The sequence below is a fragment of the Salmo trutta genome, chromosome 27, assembly GCF_901001165.1.
Source record: "Salmo trutta chromosome 27, fSalTru1.1, whole genome shotgun sequence".
Classification (NCBI taxonomy): domain Eukaryota; kingdom Metazoa; phylum Chordata; class Actinopteri; order Salmoniformes; family Salmonidae; genus Salmo; species Salmo trutta.
Genome location: NC_042983.1, coordinates 14,479,093 through 14,499,243, shown reverse-complemented (window position 1 = coordinate 14,499,243; position 20,151 = coordinate 14,479,093). Strand labels below are relative to the sequence as shown.

The window sequence follows — 20,151 nt, the reverse complement described above, 5'->3', positions numbered from 1 at the left end:
GATCCTTTATGTTATCAATATTGGCTAGGTTGGGGACCTTTCTCAGTGTTCCAAGGACTCTGGGAAGCCTGGGACTTTTCAAAACCTGGCATCCTCAGGGATACACGCACTATATATAATACTTTTTAGCAGGTCACCTTAATGAATTCTGTAAAGTCAGTGTGGAAGAGGTGAAAAAATGATTGTTGAATATCAACAATAATGACAAGCCACCAGGGTCTGACAATCTGGATGTAAAATTACTGAGGATAATAGCGGACAATATTGCCACTCCTATTTGCCACATCTTCAATTTAAGCCTACTAGAAAGTGTGTGCCCTCAGGCCTGGAGGCAGCTAAAGTCATTCTGCTACCCAAGAATAGTAAAGCCCCCTTTACTGGCTCAAATAGCCGACCAATCAGCCTGTTACCAACCCTTAGTAAACTTCTGGAAAAAATGGTGTTTGACCAGATACAATGCTATTTCACAGTAAACAAATTGACAACAGACTTACAGCACACTTATAGGGAAGGACACTCAACAAGCACAGCACTTACACAATGACTGATGATTGGCTGAGAGAAATTGATGATAAAATGATTGTGGGGGCTGTCTTGTTAGACTTCAGTGCAGCTTTATCGATCATAGTCTGCTGCTGGAAAAAACATGTGTTAAGGCTTTACATCCCCTGCTATAATGTAGATAAGGAGTTACTTGTCTAACAGAACACAGAGGGTGTTCTTTAATGGAAGCCTCTCAAACATAATCCAGGTAGAAGCAGGAATTCCCCAGTGTAGCTGTTTAGGCCCCTTGCTTTTTTCAATCTTTACTAACGACATGCCACTGACTTTGAGTAAGGCAAGTGTGTCTATGTATGCAGATGACTCAACACTATACACGTCAGCTACTACAGCGACTGAAATGACTGCAACACTTAACAAAGAGCTGCAGTTAGTTTCAGAGTGGGTGGCAAGGAATACGTTAGTCCTAAATAGTTCAAACTAAAAGCATTGCATTTGGGTCAAATCATTCACTAAACCTCAATTACATCTCGTAATGAATAATGTGGAAATTGTGCAAGTTGAGGTGACTAAACTGCTTGGAGTAACCCTGTGTTGTAAACTGTCATGGTCAAAACATATTGATACAATAGTAGCTAAGCTGGGGGAGAAGTCTGTCTATAATAAAGCGCTGCTCTGCCTTTTTAACAACACTATCAATGAGGCAGGTCCTACAGGCCCTAGTTTTGTCGCACCTGGACTACTGTTCAGTCGTGTGGTCAGGTGCCACAAAGAGGGACTTGGGGAAATTGCATTGGCCCAGAACAAGGCAGCACTGCTGGCCCTCGGATGTACACAGAGAGCTAACATTAATAACATGTATGTCAATCTCTCATGGCTCAAAGTGGAAGAGAGATTGACTTCCTCATTACTTGTTTTTGTAAGAGGTGTTGACAAGCTGAAGGTACCGAGCTGTCTGTTTAAACTACTAGCACACAGCTCAGACACCCATCCATATCCCACAAGACATGCCACCAGAGGTCTCTTCACAGTCCCCAAGTTCAGAACAGATTATGGGAGGCGCACAGTACTATATAGAGCCATGACTACATGGAACTCTATTCCACATCAGGTAACTAATGAAAGCAGTAGAGGGCACACACTTAGTCTAGTGTGAATTCTGTAATGAATGTATTGTAATACTTTTTAAATTGTATAACTGCCTTCATTTTGCCGTACCTTGGCAGCAGCTAATGGGGATCCATAATAAATACAATTTGTTTTATTTACAGTAGGATATAGAATTTGACCAATAGGGAACTTTCTCTTGCGTTCATACATGTGTGTGGTTGGTTACACACAGCCCTTTTGATTTCTCGTAAAAAAAACAATAACCACAGAATTTGAACAATGGCTGTACTTTTTATAGACTATATGCAATTTAATTAGAAAGAATCTGAACTGAAAAATCCCCTACTAAATAAAACATTACACAAACTGTACTACTATTACATCATAGCTGTTATTTAAAGCTATTCTAGATGATATAGCTAAAAGTTTAACAAACCATACAACTCTATTCACAAGGACTACTTTCAACAATTTACACAACATTTCACAAAAATGCATTTACTGTAAGAACTGTGCAGATGCAAATTTTGGTAACAGAATTAAGGTAAAATCTCCCTCTGTTTTTTATGTGACCACGTTTTCCAAAAAACTGTTAAATATCTGCTCTGAATCAAGATTCAAAAAGATGTCTGCAGAAAGAATGGGGTGTCAGCTATGACATGACACCTTGAGTATGAAAACATATTTTTTCCTTATTGAACTAGAGAAGGTGAAGTGGATTTACATCCAGTAACAGAATTACAGTAACAGAATTACAGTAATGGGTCCCTGATCTGTACTAAACAGAAATGCATAATTATGGATATGAATATCATTCTCTTCATGGTGATGAATCCTAAATATGTACACAAAGGTAGAAATATGCTATATATCCTTCTTTTGCATATCTCTGTATTATTCTTCACACTGACTATTATAATAATGAGCTCCGCCCCCAAACTAGACTACATTTGGTTGGTCCGGACCAAATCTGAACCATCATGGACGTCTATATTTCACACGTTTGGACATCACAGCACAATAGAGTTAAGTGCAGTACAGTAAAGTAGATATACTATATATACTCAACAGTATGTGGACACCTCTTCAAATTAGTGGATTCGGCTATTTCAGCCACACCCATTGCTGACAGGTGTATAAAATCGAGCACACAGCCATGCAAACATTGGCAGTAGAATGGCCTTACTGAAGAGCTAAGTGACTTTCAACGTGGTACCCTCATAGGATGCCACCTTTCCAACAAGTCAGTTTGTCAAATTTCTGCCCTCCTAGAGCTGCCCCGGACAACTGTAAATGCTGTTATTGTGAAGTGGAAACGTCTAGGAGCAACAACGACTCAGCCGCGAAGTGGTATGCCACACAAGCTCACAGAACGGGACCGCCAAGTGCTGAAGCACGTAGCGCGTAAAAATCGTCTGTCCTCAGTTGCAACACTGCCTCTGGAAGCAACTTCAGCACATTGGGATCTTCATGAAATGGGTGTCCAAGGCCAAGCAGCCACACATAAGCAAAAGATCACCATGTGCAATTTCCAAGCGTCGGCTGGAGTGATGTAAAGCTCGCCGCCATTGGACTCTGGAGCAGTGGAAATCTGGGTTTGGCGGATGCCAGGAGAACGTTACCTGCCCCAATGCATAGTGCCAACTGTAAAGTTTAGTGGGAGGAAGAATAATGGTCTGGGGCTGTTTTTCATGGTTCAGGCTAGGCCCATTAGTTCCAGTGAAGGGAAATCTTAATGCTTCAGCATACAATGACATTGTAGACGAGTCTGTGCTTCCAAATTAGTGGCAACAGTTTGGGGAAGGCCCTTTCCTGTTTCAGCATGACAATGCCCCAGTGCACAAAGCGAGGTCCATACAAAAATGTTGTCAAGATTGGTGTGGAAGAACTTGACTGGCATGCACAGAGCCCTGACCTCAACCCCATCGAACACCTTTGGGATGAATTGGAACGCCGACTGCAAGCCAGGGCTAATCCCCCAACATCAGTGCCCAACCGCATTAATCGTCTTGTGGCTGAATGGAAGCAAGTCCCTGCAGCTATGTTCCAACATCTAGTGGAAAGCCCAGAAGAGTGGAAGCTGTTATAACAGCAAAGGGGGAACCAACTCCATATTAATGCTCATGATTTTGGAATGAGATGTTCAACGAGCAGGTGTCAATACTTTTGGTCATGTAGTGTATGCACAGTATAGTACATTATACTGTACTCTAGTGTGCTCTATTATACTGTGCTGTACTGTACTTTTCTATACTGTTCTGTGCTGTCCAAACTTGTGAAACATAGACGTCTATGACCTGTTCAGATTTGGTCCGGCCAGGGCGTACTGACCAACTGTGAACTACTTTTCAACGTTAATGGATGTCTGGTGTCGGTTGGTGCTCAGTGGGTGAGGATGCTTGTCACAGTAAATGGAAAGAGGGTAGGTGGTAGGTATTAGTAAGAGCTGGGAGAGATGACATTAACTGGAGAGAGAGAGAAGATTGTTTTCAGTATTGCATTTACCAACAGTTATGAGCTGAACATAACAGTATGCCAGTGGAAGGACAGTAGCAGGTGACCCAACTGTGATTTGTCACTACTATGATTGATTTCCCATTATAGCCAATGGTAATTTCCATGTAAAAGGACACATGCGCACCAACGTGAAGTTTATTGGAGCATATCAAATTTGGTGTCAAATGAAAGATAAGAGTCTATAGTTTTGGGAAATGAAGGCATATATATGTTTTTAAACCATTTTCAATCCTAAAATGAGGAATAAGCAAAGGCTTCGATTTCTGGTCACACAGATGGAAAAGGGGTCTTAAAAAAACATCTACTAAAAAAAATCTTAAAAGGTATTAGAAATACATCAAACACAATAATGTTGAAGGCCCCTGCCAACTAATATCAACATGTATATTTAGTTTTGCATAAATTATTAGCCTTCTGTAAGTTTAAGAAATATTAACTAGTGTCTTGTCATTCTGTTACCAAAAACCCACATATCTTTAAGATATTTTCAAATGTTTCTCCCTCATGAGGCGGGAGGATTCTGAAAGTTCACAGACGTAACAAGGGTTGTTCCATGTCTTTTCAGCAAAACTGATATTACCAGGTTCTGACCGCTAGATGCTTGTAAATCTGTCTCCAACTAGCTTGAATTTTATGCGGCATAGTTGTCAAACCTCTACTTTGAAGAATCTCAAATCTATTTTGATTTGTTTAACACTTTTTTTGGTTACTACATGATTCCATATGTGTTATTTCATGTCTTCACTATTATTCTACAATGTAGAAAATAGTAAAAATAAAGACGAACCCTGGAAGGAGTAGGTGTGTCCAAATGTTTGACTGGTACTTTTAGCTTTCATTTGACACCCAAATTGACATGCTCCTATGTAGGGTTGCACATTTTGGGGAATATTCAGAGGTGGAAACTTTCCGTGGGAATTAACGGGAATATATGGGAATTAACAGAAATGTATGCAAATTAATATTAATACCATTTAAATGTAGATGTTTGCATTGGATATATTTACCATATCATATGGAGGCAGAAACATAAACCTTTTACCTTTATCATAAGTAGACATATTTGCACATTTATTAAATCCTTCCAATAGAAATAATTTTAAAAAACAATTTAGTTACAAATGTAACTTTAATTAAATTAGTTGACTCTACACATGGGAGGATTTCACTGAACAACAAAAGAAAGGGAATATTGAATGATCCCCCAATGATCCTTCGGCATTTCCCAAAAGCATTTTCAATATACATCTGTAAAATGATAGTTTCTAGACTAAAGCTTTGGTTGTCTTCCTCTCAGGCTTCCATGTCTTCTCCCTGGACCTCCTCAATGTCCACCTCTTGAACATCAGACTCTGAGGTCTCATCTTCACTGTCACTTTCCAACCTTGTTGATGATGGCTCGTTGTCAGGCCACCAATTTTTCAACCCTTGTATTGGTCAACCTGTTGCATGCTTTGGTGTGTGTTTTCCCAAACAAGGACCAGTTGCACTCTGAGGCAGCTGATGTTGGTGGGATTTGGAGGAGGATGGAGGCAACAGGGGAAAGAGCCTCAGATCCACAAAGTCCCTTCCACCAGGTGGACGATGAGATATGTTGGGACGACTGCCATATTGCATTGCCATCCCAAAGCCCTTGCTTGGAAGTGTACTTTGTCAGACTGCCAAGAACCTTGCCCTCATCCAGGCCAAGGTGGCGAGACCCGGTAGTGATGACACCATAGGCCTTGTTGATCTCTGCACCAGACAGGATGCTCTTGCCCTACTTGGGGTCCAACATGTACGCTGCGGCGTGTATGGGCTTCAGGCAGAAGTCTTCACACTTTTTAATATATTTCAGAACTGCAGTTTCCTCTGCTTGGAGCAACAGTGAAGTGGGCAGGGCAGAACGGATTTCTTCTCTTACATCTGCAAGCAGAGTCTGAACATCAGACAGGATGGCATTGTCTCCCCAATCCGTGCAATGGCTACTGCTATAGGTTTCAGGCTGCTTACCACTCTCTCCCAAAATACATCATCCAGGAGGATCCTCTTGATGGGGCTGTCCACATTGGCAGACTGTGATATGGCCATTTCTTGGAGAGACTCCTTCCCCTCCAGGAGACTGTCAAACATGATGACAACACCACCCCAACGGGTGTTGCTGGGCAGCTTCAATGTGGTGCTCTTATTCATCTCACTTTGCTTGGTGAGGTAGATTGCTGCTATAACTTGATGACCCTTCACATACCTAACCATTTCTTTGGCTCTCTTGTAGTGTATCCATTGTTTTCAGTGCCATGATGTCCTTGAGGAGCAGATTCAATGCATGAGCAGCACAGCCAATGGGTGTGATGTGAGGGTAGGACTCCTCCACTTTAGACCAAGCAGCCTTCATGTTTGCAGCATTGTCTGTCACCAGTGCAAATGCCTTCTGTGGTCCAACTTGGGATTTGGCACAGTATTTGCAAATGTACACAGCTTTTCCTTCTACATTAGCTACAGTGAAATGTCTCCACATATCAGATAGTGCCCGTGGCATTTTCCTGTAAAGATTAGAAAAAAATCTCTAAAACAACTCCCCCATACAATTCCATGTACAGATAAATAGTTAAGCAGTTAGATTAAACAACTCCTTTGTAAGATAAATGAAACCTGTATGTAAACAGGTGAATTAACACTCCTCAGTTAGCAGGCTCAAGCAAGCTAAAACCCACATGGTAGCAAAAACTAACTAGCAGAAGTTGTTAACAAGTTAGAAATGATTTAAACACGCTTTGCTGTAGGCTACTATTCACTAGTTAACAAAAAATCATGTATATCATATAAAATATATTCACCCCACCCAGTATTGTAATCAAAACTTCCCAGAAAGCATGTAGTCCTTGGCTCAGACAGTGTAGTAGTGTGGGCTCAATAGCATCTCATTAGTGTGCAAGATCTTGAGAATCAGCTGTACATGTGATGGAAGAATGCACTGCGCATGCAGAGGGTTGCAATTCTATTGAATTGGGGATAGTTTAACCAAAATATGCTACAAGACCTAGAATTGCCTTGTGTATCCCACAAAAAGGTTCACTGTTATAAGCACTTTTTTTTTAATGAATTTAAGCAAAATTCATCAACAACCCTAATCCTATGAACTTCACATGTTGGTGCTCAAGGGTTCTTTTAATAGGAAATGCCCGAGTGCACATAGTGCTTTCGGGAAGTATTCAGACTCCTAGACTTTTTCCACGTTACGTTACAGCCTTATTCTAATATGTATAAAATATTTTTTCCCCGCATCAATATACACATAATACCCCATGATGACAAAGTGAAAAGTTTTTGAAATTTTAGCTTTTAAAAAAAAAAAACAGATACCTTATTTACATAAGTATTCAGACCCTTTGCTATGAGACTCAATATGAGCTCGAGTGCGTCCTGTTTCCATTGATGTTTCTACAACTTGATTGGAGTCCACCTGTGGTAAATTCAATTGATAGGACATGTTTTGGAAAGGCACACACCTTTTCTATATAAGGTCAGAGCAAAAACCAAGCCATGAGGCCGAAGGAATTGTCCGTAGAGCTCTGAGACAGGATTGTGTCGAGACACAGATCTGGGGAAGGGTACCAAAATATGTCTTCAGCATTGAAGGTCCTCATGAACACAGTGGCCTCCATCATTCTTAAATGGAAGAAGTTTGGAACCACCAAGATTCTTCCTAGAGCTGGCCGCCCGGCCAAACTGAGTAATCGGGGGAGAAGGGCTTTGGTCAGGGGGGGAGAAGGGCTTTGGTCAGGGAGGTGACCAAGAATCCGATGGTCACTCTGACAGAGCTCCAGAGTTCCTCTGTGTAGATGGGAGAACCTTCCAGAAGGACAACCATCTCTGCAGCACTCCACCAATCAGTCCTTTATGGTAGAGTGGCCAGACGGAAGCCACGCTTGGATGGAAGCCACATGACAGCCCGCTTGGAGTTTCCCAAAAGGCACCTAAAGACTCTCAGACCAATTATCTGGTCTGAAGAAAACAAGATTGAACTCTTTGGCCTGAATGCCAAGTGTCACATCTGGAGGAAACCTGGCACCATCCCTACAGTGAAGCATGGTGGTAGCAGCATCATGCTATGGGAATGTTTTTCAGCAGCAGGGACTGGGAGACTAGTCAGGATCGAAGGAAAGATGAACGGTGCAAAGTACAGAGAGATCCTTGATGAAGTCCTGTTCCCTCTGGAGCAGGTTCTCAGACTGGGGTGAAGGTTCCTAAGCACACAGACTGGGGTGAAGGACCCTAAGCATACAGCCAAGACAATGCAGGAGTGGCTTCGGGACAAGTCTCTGAATGTCGTTGAGGGGCTCAGCCAGAGCCTGGACTTGAACCCGATCAGACATCTCTGGAGAGACCTGAAAATAGCTGTGCGGCGACACTCCCCATCCAGCCTGAGAGAGCTTGAGAGGGAGGATCTGCTAGAAAAATGGGAGAAACTCCCTAAATACAGGTGTGCCAAGCTTGAAGCATCATACCCAAGAAGACTGTAATTGCTGCCAAAGGTGCTTCAACAAAGTACTGAGAATAGGGTCTGACTACTCATGTAAATGTGATATTTCAGTTTGCAACAATACATATATATTTTTTAAAGTTATTGCTTTGTCATTATGGGGTATTTTGTGTAGATTAATGAGGAAAAACGACTATTGAATCCATTTTATAATAAGGCTGTAACGTAACAAAATGTGGAAAAAGTCAAGGGGTCTGAATACTTTCCGAATGCACTGTATTTCACACATCCAGCCCAGTGTTTTTCTGCATTACAGAGTGGCCTTCAGTAGGGCATGGTCTGCCTGCTAGCGGCTCTCAGCACTGGGGAGGAATGTAGCACACTAGTGCAAAGAGCCCTGGTAATGTCCTGGGCAGTGAGTGAGGCTATATGTTTGACTAAAGCAGCATAACTAAGAGTTGTTCCTGACCATGTGACCTTACCAGAAAAAACTATGCCTTAGTAATAAGCAAGGCCAGGGCCTAGTCATCGGCTATATAGCCTAATAGGGCCCTGAGTTTTTCGTACTCAGGCTGTCAGGAAACACTTAGGAACCTGAAGATAATACAGTCAAGATTGTGGAGTCTACTAGGCCAGTGTGGTACGTCACTGAACAGTGTACTCGGAAAAGTATTCAGACCCCTTGACTTTTCCCACATTTTGTTACTTTACAGATTTATTCTAAAATGGATTAAATTGTTGTTTCCCCTCGTCAATCTACACACAATACCTCATAATGACAAAGCAAAAACAGGGTTTTTAGAAATGTCACATTTACATATTCAGATCCTTTACTCAGTACTTTGTTGAAGCGCCTTTGGCAGCGAATACAGCCTTGAGTCTTCTTGGGTATGACGCTACAAGCTTGGCACCCCTGTATTTGGAAAGATTCTTACATCTTTCTCTGCAGATCCTTTCAAGCTCTGTCAAGTTGGATGGGGAGCGTCGCTGCACAGCTATTTTCAGGTATCTCCAGAGATGTTTGATCGGGTTCAAGACCGGGCTCTGGCTGAGCCCCTCAACGACATTCAGAGACTTGTCCCAAAGCCACTCATGCGTTGTCTTGGCTGTGTGCTTAGGGTCCTTGTCCTGTTGGAAGGTGAACCTTCACCCCAGTCAGGTCCTGAGCGCTCTGGATCAGGTTTCATCAAGGATCTCTCTGTACTTTGCTGTTCATCTTTGCCTCGATCCTGACAAGTCTCCCAATCCCTGGCGCTGAAAAAACGGTTTATTTTATTCTACACTGAACTACCTAGAATCGCTGTCTCTAGCAAGCGTGTATGACTGGCTGGGTTTGAACTCGGGTCGACTGCACTCCACTACACTGTTAGTTCGCTGAGCTAAAGCCTAGTCATTAGTTTAAGGATCAAACACGAAGTCTTCAGGTCTCAGGCAAGATTACTCATCCTAGGCTTGTTTCCCATACCAACTCCACGAGGCTAAGTTCAAATAAACAGTGTCCGGAGATGTTTTCCCCGAGTTGGATGTCTCGGACAGAGCTTGTTTAACAAACTCTGTCCATTAGTTTAGCGTTTTGCTTGTACCTTAAACTGTTTTGGAACAGTCACAAGGTGTCATGGAGAAAAATAGGTTTCCATAGTGGACCCAACAATGGAAAAGGGGTGCAGTGTCATGGATGAAAATGGGTCCATGAGCTTCCCTTTTCCTACTGATTTGACTGTTAGGTGGAGGTGGCCAGCTCGGGGTCAGGTTAGTGTGGCACTGTGGGTTTGAATGGGAAAGCAGCTCATGCAAATCGTGTCCCCTTTGACATATATCACCAGAGCAACAGTTGTGTTCTGTCTGGCGCTGTTTCTGTCCTCTTTCTGATATAAGGCTTGCCAGAGCAGAGCCATGCCTGCCTGCGACATTGTCATATTTTACAGCTGGATATGGATTGGAGATGCTTGTACCTGTTCACCGACACTCATAATAGTTATTCTCTGTCTGACCTAACAGGCTCAATTGCTGCAACGTATATTTGACAGACAGCGAGCCAGTTGGTGGACAAGATTATTCTCTCAGACGGTTATAAGCTTCTGATTTAGGTTTGTCAATTTATGTGCTATAGGCTTTCTAATGTTCATTGTTCCAGAGGTAAAACCATTTTTAAAGTCCTGACCATACAGGGTAGTAACCATCATGACAGTTCTTAGTTTAAACATTGATGAGTGACTGTGGTCTGAATTCTGTCTGTATGCAGCAAACCAGCTTTTACGCTATTGGTCACTCAGAACTACTGATGTCACTTATTTTCTCTGCTGCACACAGGAAGAATAGGAGAAAGGTTACAATCAATATAAATGTTCTTCAGTCCGAAGGTTTAAGGGTTTGACTGTTTCTGGGTCAAAGAGCATCATCAGACAGTCACACTGTACTATGTACATTTACATTTTAGTCATTTAGCAGACGCTCTTATCCAGAGCGACTTACAGTAGTGAATGCATACATTTAATTTCATGCATTTTTAATTTTTTAATTTTTTGTACTGGCCCCCCGTGGGAATCGAACCCTCAACCCTGACGTTGCACACACCACAACCCTGGCGTTGCACACACCATGCTCTACCAACTGAGCCACGGGGAAGGCTGTACACTGAAGGAGTGATGGGGGTTGTCTTTCCTCAAAAAGCACAAGAAGATTTCGACACCCACCATCTCAGATTCTTCTGAAATCTTTTCTGTTGTTAGAAACCGATAACATTACCATTCCTGCAACATTATTTTGATAAAATATATTTTGATTTCGGAGAAATGAAGCTAATTTATTGCATCCAAATTGGCCATTTTTAATTTATGGGATTCATATAATATTCAATAAATATAGTATCTAAAACCCGATTTAGACCCAAAAAATTTCTGATAATGAGTTATACATAAGGAATGGTAAAAAGGCAACCACAGGCCAATCCCACCCCAACAACAAGTATATCGTATCAGTTCTCGTGACTGACAAGAAGTATGGAGCTGCGGCTAAGAGTATTGTTTCTTCATCCTAATGTAATGTATTCCCAGTGAATTTGGGTATTTTTTTCCCCTCTTTAGAGAAATTAGTCATTAAAGTTGTTAGAGAGAGGGCTTTGCATAGGTGCAAAAAAAATAACCCTGGGTTGTAAAATATCGTTATTAACTGGTTCCCATGCTTTTAAAATAACGATTCTGTTCCAGAACCGTATTGATCACTTTCATTCCTGGTTTGGATTCTGTTCCTTGAAAAATGTAGTTATTTTCCGGTTTTTGGTTCCCTGAACTGGCTCCAACCCCTACTCAAAATCGACATATACACTACATTATCAAAAGTATGTGGACACCTGCTCTTTGAACGTCTCATTCCAAAATCATGGCCATTTAATATGGAGTTGGTTCCCCCTTTGCTGCTACAATAGCTGCCACTCTTCTGGGAAGGCTTTCCACTAGATGTTGGAACATTGCTGCGGTGACTTGCTTCCATTTAGTATAAGAGCATTAGTGAGGTTGGGCTATTAGGCCTGGCTCGCAGTCGGCATTCCAATTCATTCCGAAGGTTGAGGTAAGGGCTCTGTACAGGCCAGTCAAGTTCTTCCATACTGATCTCGACAAACAATATCTGTATGGACCTGGCTTTGTGCACAGGGGCATTGTCATGCTTGAACAGGAAAGGGCCTTCCCCAAACTGTTGCCACAAAGTCGGAAGCACAGAATCGTCTAGAATGTCATTGCATGCTGTAGCATTTAAGATTTCCCTTCACTGGAACTAAGGGGCCTAGCCCGAACCATGAAAAACAGCCCCAGACTTTCCTCCTCCACCAAATTCCTCCTCCGCCAAACTTTACAGTTGGCACTATGCATTGGGGCAGTTAACGTTCTCCTGGCATCCGCCAAACCCAGATTCGTCTGTCGGACTGCCAGATGGTGTAGCGTGATTCATCACTGCAGAGAACGTGTTTCTTCAATGTGGGGGAGCTTTACACCACTCCAGCCGAAGCTTGGCATTCCGCATGGTGATCTTAGGCTTGTGTTGAGCTGCTCAGCAATGGAAACCCATTTCTTGAAGCTCCCGACGAACAGTTATTGTGCTGAGGTTGCTTCAAAGGCAGTTTGGAACTCGGTAGTGAGTGTTGCAACCGAGGACAGACAATTTGTACCCGCTGGGCGCTTTCGCACTCGGTGGTCCTGTTCTGTGAGCTTGTGTGGCCTACCACTTTGTGGCTGAGCCGTTGTTGCTCCTATACATTTCCACTTCACAATAACATTACTTACAGTTGACCAGGGCAGCTGTAGCAGGGCAGATATTTTACAAACTGACTTGTTGGAAAAGGTGGCATCCTACGATGGTACCACGTTGAAAGTCACTGAGCTCTTCAGTAAGACCATTCTACTGCCAATGTTTGTCTATGGAGATTGCATGGCTGTGTGCTTGATTTTATACACCTGTCAGCAACGGATGTGGCTGAAATAGCCAAATCTGCTAAATTGAAGGGGTGTCCACATACTTTTGTAAATATACTGTATCTTACCTCTGTGTCATTCTACGAAAATGGTGGCTTTCCTGTCCCGGCCTTATTCACCAGGAAAAACACTTAAAAGTGTGAGATAATGACACAATTTTTTAATTTTTTTTTAATTGGTAGTGTTTTATGATTAATAAAACATATGTAAGACAGTTATTTTGCAAACTATTTTTTTTGTATATTGTTGAGCACTGTCAGTACCATGAAATTGGCTTGTCCCTCGGATCAGGAGTCATGGTTTAGTGACATATATATTTTGAGAAAGATAATTTTCCATCCTGAAAATGTCATAATACAAAGGAAAGTATTATAGTTAGTTAGTTAGTTAGTGTACTACTTAAAAAAAAAAAAAATCCAATAAATATTACAAATTTACAAGTAATAGCTGTCCCTCAATTTCATGTGACTGGTGTAAAAACCACAACTTTGAAAATATGCAACATCCTTGCCAAGTTCTTCCTGGGTCAAAGGTTCATTGGAGACGGGACTGTTTTGAAAAGCACATGGTGTGTGCACTCTCTTCATATGTTAAGAATTTGATGATTAACTTGGTAATTTCATGCGAGGGCTTAAGATGTGTCACTGGGGTTATACAGTTTATGGTAAGGGGAAAGGAAATTGTATAAAAATGATTGATCAAATTGTATGATTAAGTGATTTATTTACAATTTAAGAAATGTGGTTTGAGCTACAGTGGCCGCCATCTTAGATATGCCATCTTGTCTGCAGATTTGTCACTGGTGTTATCGTCACTGGTGTTACTGTTCTTGCTGGTAACACCAGTGACATGACAATAATGACAATCAATAACACCGCAAAAAAAATTCTCAACGTAATGTTTTATAAAACCCTCAACAATCATATAAAAAAAGCCTTATTAGCATTTTATTACTGTTTCAATATTGTAATCACATAATATGGCATTCCTTTTGATAGATATGGTGAAATGAGGTGCTGCTGAAAAGCAAAGACTCTACAGACAGCGCAGGGATGCTGACCCACACCGCAGAGCAGCCTACCTTAAACAAAAACACCAGACTTACTTAAAGGATTTAGAGAGTAAGAAAAGAGAGTGAAGGATCTCACATAAAGGGAAAAAAGACAGGAGCGAAGGAAATGCCGGGTCAGACAGGCAAAACACAGAGAGAGATTGAGAGCAGGAACGACAGTGTTTACCTGGCCACTGTTTCAAATGCTAATTATTTAGAATTTGTGGCACAAAACCAAAGCATTGATTGCTGTCATTCCTTGTCCATAGACTGCTAACACAGTAAGGAAACCAATATTTTATTTCGTAACTATCCCTTTAAGTAGACCTACACAATATTTTTCACATGGCACTGAGAATTGATATATGCGGTTTTAACAAGCTACATAGTTTTGTGGATAGGCGTGACAGAGTAGGAAATTATTTGCAATGAAAAATATTACTAATAAATTGATCAAATTTGTTTGAAATAATCTTATGTTCACTGGTGTTACATTGCGTCACTGGTATTACTGTATGGCATATTGGTGTTCTGGCATCAGAGTTGCCCAATTTAATTGAAAATGTTTTTTGTATCTACCTAACTGTTGCTACATTCATTAGTAAACATTTTAAGGATATGATCATTCAATTTTGTTGACTCAACCTAAATTATTTCTAATGTTTAAAAAAAAAGCAATAGTATAAATGGAAAAATGTCAGACAATATAACTTTACACACGCATGTGTCAATTATTTCTCATCCAAACAATTTCTTAGTATTATCATGAACATTTTCTCCCTTTTGATTATATATGCAAATTGTTTGGATGAGAAATTACATTCTAGAAAGCCTGAATTGTCATCTAAAATATAGGTAACACCAGTGACAAAAAAGCAGCACAAGCATTTTTTTATGTAATGTAGTAAAAATATCAAAATATGTTAAGCTGTTGTTTATGTTGATTTATAATGGTAAGGGGTTAACTATCTGACTATAAGTTTAGATTTATAAGAAGTTATATTTGTAAAAGTTGACTGTTCAAAAAGCCACCGTTTTCATAGAATGACCCCTCTATATTGTTTATGTCCTCCGGATTCAAAAAGAAAGATGAATTCAAAGGTGAGCCTGTCATTTAGCCTTAATTCTCGCACAGCATCCAGCGTAACTGACTCAATGCTATTTTCCAGATTTTTGACCACTTTTCTTTAGCCTCCATTGATTTAGTCATCCTAATATTGGTCATCCTACAAGGGTAAAAACTCTTAAGAACTTTTGAACGGATTATGATAAACATGCGGTTTCTTTTACACATTGGACAAAATATAAACATTTGACACCCTATATTAGGTGAAAAAAGTTTGATGTTAAAGGGTAGTTCACCCAAATTACAAAATGGCTTTGGTTTCCTTACTCTGTAAGGAAAATCAGCCAACAAGTGCTCAGTATATGTGGGAACTCCTTAAAAACTGATGGAATAGCATTCCAGGTGAAGCTGGTTGAGAGAATGCCTTGACGACAGCTTTGCACACTCTTGGCAAAGGGTCAAGACAAAAGGCAAAAGGAACACCTATGTGAGAATGCTATTCATTGACTACAGCTCAGCGTTCAACACCATAGTACCCTCAAAGCTCATCACTAAGCTAAGGATCCTGGGACTAAACACCTCCCTCTGCAACTGGATCCTGGACTTCCTGACGGGCCGCCCCCAGGTGGTGAGGGTAGGTAGCAACACGTCTGCCACGCTGATCCTCAACACTGAAGCCCCCCAGGGGTGCGTGCTCAGTCCCCTCCTGTACTCCCTGTTCACCCACGACTGCATGGCCAGGCACGACTACAACACCATCATTAAGTTTGGAGATGACACAACAGTGGTAGGCCTGATCACCGACAACGATGAGACAGCCTATAGGGAGGAAGTCAGAGACCTTGCCGGGTGGTGCCAGAATAACAACCTATCCCTCAACGTAATCAAGACTAAGGAGATGATTGTGGACTACAGGAAAAGGAGGACCGAGCACGCCCCCATTCTCATCAACGGGGCTGTAGTGAAGCAGGTTGAGAGCTTCAAGTTCCTTGGTGTCCACTTCAACAACAAACTAGAATGGTCCAAACACACCAAGACAGTTGTGAAGAGGGCACAATAAAGCCTATTCCCCCTCAGGAAACTAAAAAGATTTGGCATTGGTCCTGGGATCCTCAAAAGGTTGTACAGCTGCAACATCGAGAGCATCCTGACTGGTCGCATCACTGCCTGGTATGGCAATTGCTTGGCCGCAGGGCACTACAGAGGGTAGTGCGTACGGCCAAGTACATCACTGGGGCTAAGCTGCCTGCCATCCAGGACCTCTACACCAGGCGGTGTCAGAGGAAGGCCCTAAAAATTGTCAAAGACCCCAGCCACCCCAGTCATAGAGTGTTCTCTCTACTACCGCATGGCAAGCGGTACCGGAGCGCCAAGTCTAGGACAAAAAGGCTTCTCAAGCCCAAGCCACAAGACTCCTGAACAGGTAATCAAATGGCTACCCGGACTATTTGTACTGTGTGTTTATCATATATGCATAGTCACTTTAACTATACATTCATGTACATACTACCTCAATTGGCCCGACCAACCAGTGCTCCCGCACGTTGGCTAACCGGGCTATCTGAATTGTGTCCCACCACCCGCCAACCCCTCTTTTATGCTACTGCTACTCTCTGGTCATCATATATGCATAGTCACTTTAACCATATCTACATGTACATACTACCTCAATCAGCCTGACTAACTGGTGTCTGTATGTAGCCTCGCTACTGTTATTTTTCACTGTCTTTTTACTGTTTTATTTCTTTACTTACTTATTGTTCACCTGATACCTTTTTTGGTTAGAGCCTGTAAGTAAGCATTTTACTGTAAGGTCTACATGTTGTATTCGGTGCACGTGACAAATAAACTTTGATTTGATTTGGCTACTTTGAAGAATCTGAAATATAAAAAATATTTTGATTTGTTTAATACTTTTATTTAATAGTTTTGATGTCTTCACTATTATTCTACAATGTAGAAATTATTAAAAATAAAGAGAAACCCTTGAATGAGTAGGTGTGTCCAAACCTTTGACTGATACTGTATATTGTTATTTTCACGGTTCATGTTCAAATCATCCTAAAGTATCTAACAATGAATTGTTTAACTGGATGCTTCTGATAAATGAATTGGATATGAAGTGTGAAAATGCTAATATAGGTTCTGTTGACTGGAATTGGATTTGTACCACAAATGCTAAACAAAACCAAAGCATGGGTTGCTGTCATACCTTGTCCATAGACTACCTACAAGGTAAGGAAATTAATATGGAATTGTGTAATTTGGGTGAACTATCCCTTTAACATTGGTGTGGCTGAATTTAAAAACAATATATAAAAATAGCAGGAAAAGCACCATCTAGGGGTCAGAATCTGGTAATATCAGGATGATTTCTCTGAACAGGGAAAAAACACCAAATTCACTGGGAATACATTACATAGGATGAAGAAACAATACTCAGATCCACAGCTCCATACTACTTGTCAGACATAGAGAACTGACACTATACTGGTTGTTGGGTGGGATTGGCGTGGGGTCCGTGGGTGGCTTTTGACCATTTCTTTGGATTCCTCGTCTGACTCATTGTTAGAAAAAAGTTTGGTCCAAAACGGATGTAGGTTACTATATTTGTTGAATATTATATGAATCCTATACATTAAAATGGCCAATTTGGGTGCAATCAATTTGCTTAATTTCTCAGAGATCAAATTATATTTCAACAAAATAATGTTGCAGGAATGGTAATCGTATCGGTTACTAACAACAGAAAAGATTTCAGAACAATCTGAGATGGTGTGTGTCATGGCTTGTTGAAATGACAGAACGACACTCACTATCTGACTGATTAGACTGACTGACTGGCTGGCGTGCCTTGTCCTTATGTGGGGGTTGAAGAAGTGGAACATTGGTTTCAGATGTCCTGATATAGAGCTAAGAGCGTTTTGTTTTCATAATGAAATCAGGCACTTTGTTCCTGATTGTTAGTGTATTTTGTGTGAACCTTCCTCCTCCCTCTGAATTGTTTCTCTTTCTCTCTCTTTATTTCTCTTTCTTTTCATTCTCTGTTGTCTTTTCTGCATTCCGTGCATTTAAACATTATGTTCAACTTCTCAGTTGCACCATAATGTTTAACAGGTTGAGCACGAGTTACAATACTACTGTTACATTCTGTACTTTACTACCTTTTAATGGTCATCCATGTAAGTACTGTTTTGTGCAGTCGCTGTGTAAAGGCCCAGTTTTCTCCTATGTATGGATGATGGATTGCAAGAGGAATAACCTTGGAGGGGAGGAGGGAAGAGGGGGAAAAACTCCCCAAAGAATGTTGTGTTTTTTTGCATTGTGGGTTGTTTACACATCCAGACTTGGGCAGCTTCCAGAAAGGAGCTGAGGGTTCGGCTCCCATGGCAACAATTCCTTTCTTTAAGTGACGGAATTATGTGAGTTTATCAGTTAACTTTTCCTTGGGGAAAAAAACAATATTGCTGGTCTTGATTTCAGGCAGGAAACAGGTGGTTCTGAAGGCTTCTGTTGTCTTATCACTTATAGTCTGATGTCTTGTGTTTGACTCCTTATTCACTTCATAGAGACTCGGTTTAGGCTCTCCTGTACTCCGATCCATTGTGCAGAACGTTGTGTGTTGCGGCCATTCGCTAGGCAGGCTGAACCGTCAGCAGTTGTGTGTGTGTTCAGGCTGAGGGGCTGGCACCTAGCAGATATCAACCTTATAGCACTGGGCACTCTTTATCCATCACCCTTTTTGTTCTATGAAATGTATTTGATCGCGCAAACTAAAGGAATCTGCAATGGCTGCAATACTGCGGATTACAGTAAATATATAAATATACCTAAAATGCCATAGGCAGTTATTTCTCTGAGCTCAGTTGAAGTGCCGCTGCGGAGGGCTGAAACGTCTACCCATAATCCTGTATTTACAGGCTCCATTACTCAGATCCACTGATGCATATAACAACTCTAAAGTTGTCCTCTGAAATACACATTACATGTAATTGGTGTTTCTATAAGAAATACGTTTTATGCACTTGGAAATTAAATTAATTTGAAAGTGTTGGGTTTGATGTGATTCAATAAGATTGAATTAGTTCAGATAGACATATGGGCTTGATAAACCAGCTTCACTGTTACATTTTACTGACAGTTGAAGTTGGAAGTTTACATACATCTTAGCCAAATACATTTAAACTCAGTTTTTCACAATTCCTGACATTTAATCCTAGTAAAAATTCCCTGTCTTAGGTCAGTTAGGATCACCACTTTATTTTAAGAATGTGAAATGTCAGAATAATAGTAGAGTGATTTATTTCAGCTTTTATTTCTTTTATCACATTGCTAGTGGGTCAGAAGTTTACATACACTCAATTAGTATTTGGTAGCATTGCCTTTAAATTGTTGAACTTTGGTCAAACGTTTCCGGTAGCCTTCCACAAGCTTCCCACAATAAGTTGGGTGCATTTTGGCCCATTCCTCCTGACAAAGCTGGTGTAACTGAGTCAGGTTTGTAGGCCTCCTTGCTCGCACACACTTTTTCAGTTCTTCCCACAAATTTTCTATAGGATTGAGGTCAGGGCTTTGTGATGGCCACTCCAATACTTTGACTTTGTTGTCATTAAGCCATTTTTGCCACAACTTTGGAAGTATGCTTGGGGTCATTGTCCATTTGGAAGACCCATTTGCGACCAAGCTTTAACTTCCTGACTGATTTCTTGGGATGTTGCTTCAATATATCCACATCATTTTCCGTCCTAATGATGCCATCTATTTTGTGAAGTGCACCAGTTCCTCCTACAGCAAAGCAACCCCACAACATGCTGCCACCCCCGTGCTTCACAGTTTGGATGGTGTTCTTCGGCTTGCAAACCTCCCCCTTTTTCCTCCAAACATAACAATGGTCATTATGGCCAAACAGTTCTATTTTTGTTTCATCAGACCAGAGGACATTTCTCCAAAAAAGTATGATCTTTTTCCCCATGTGCAG

General features: G+C 41.2%; 1 protein-coding gene across 1 annotated transcript in view; it reads left to right on the top strand.

Moving 5' to 3' along the window:
* LOC115164381 (phosphatidylinositol 4-phosphate 5-kinase type-1 beta-like) overlaps nucleotides 1-20,151 on the top strand; it is a 71,620-nt gene that overhangs the window by 854 nt on the left and 50,615 nt on the right. The gene's annotated exons all lie outside the window — the stretch shown is intronic.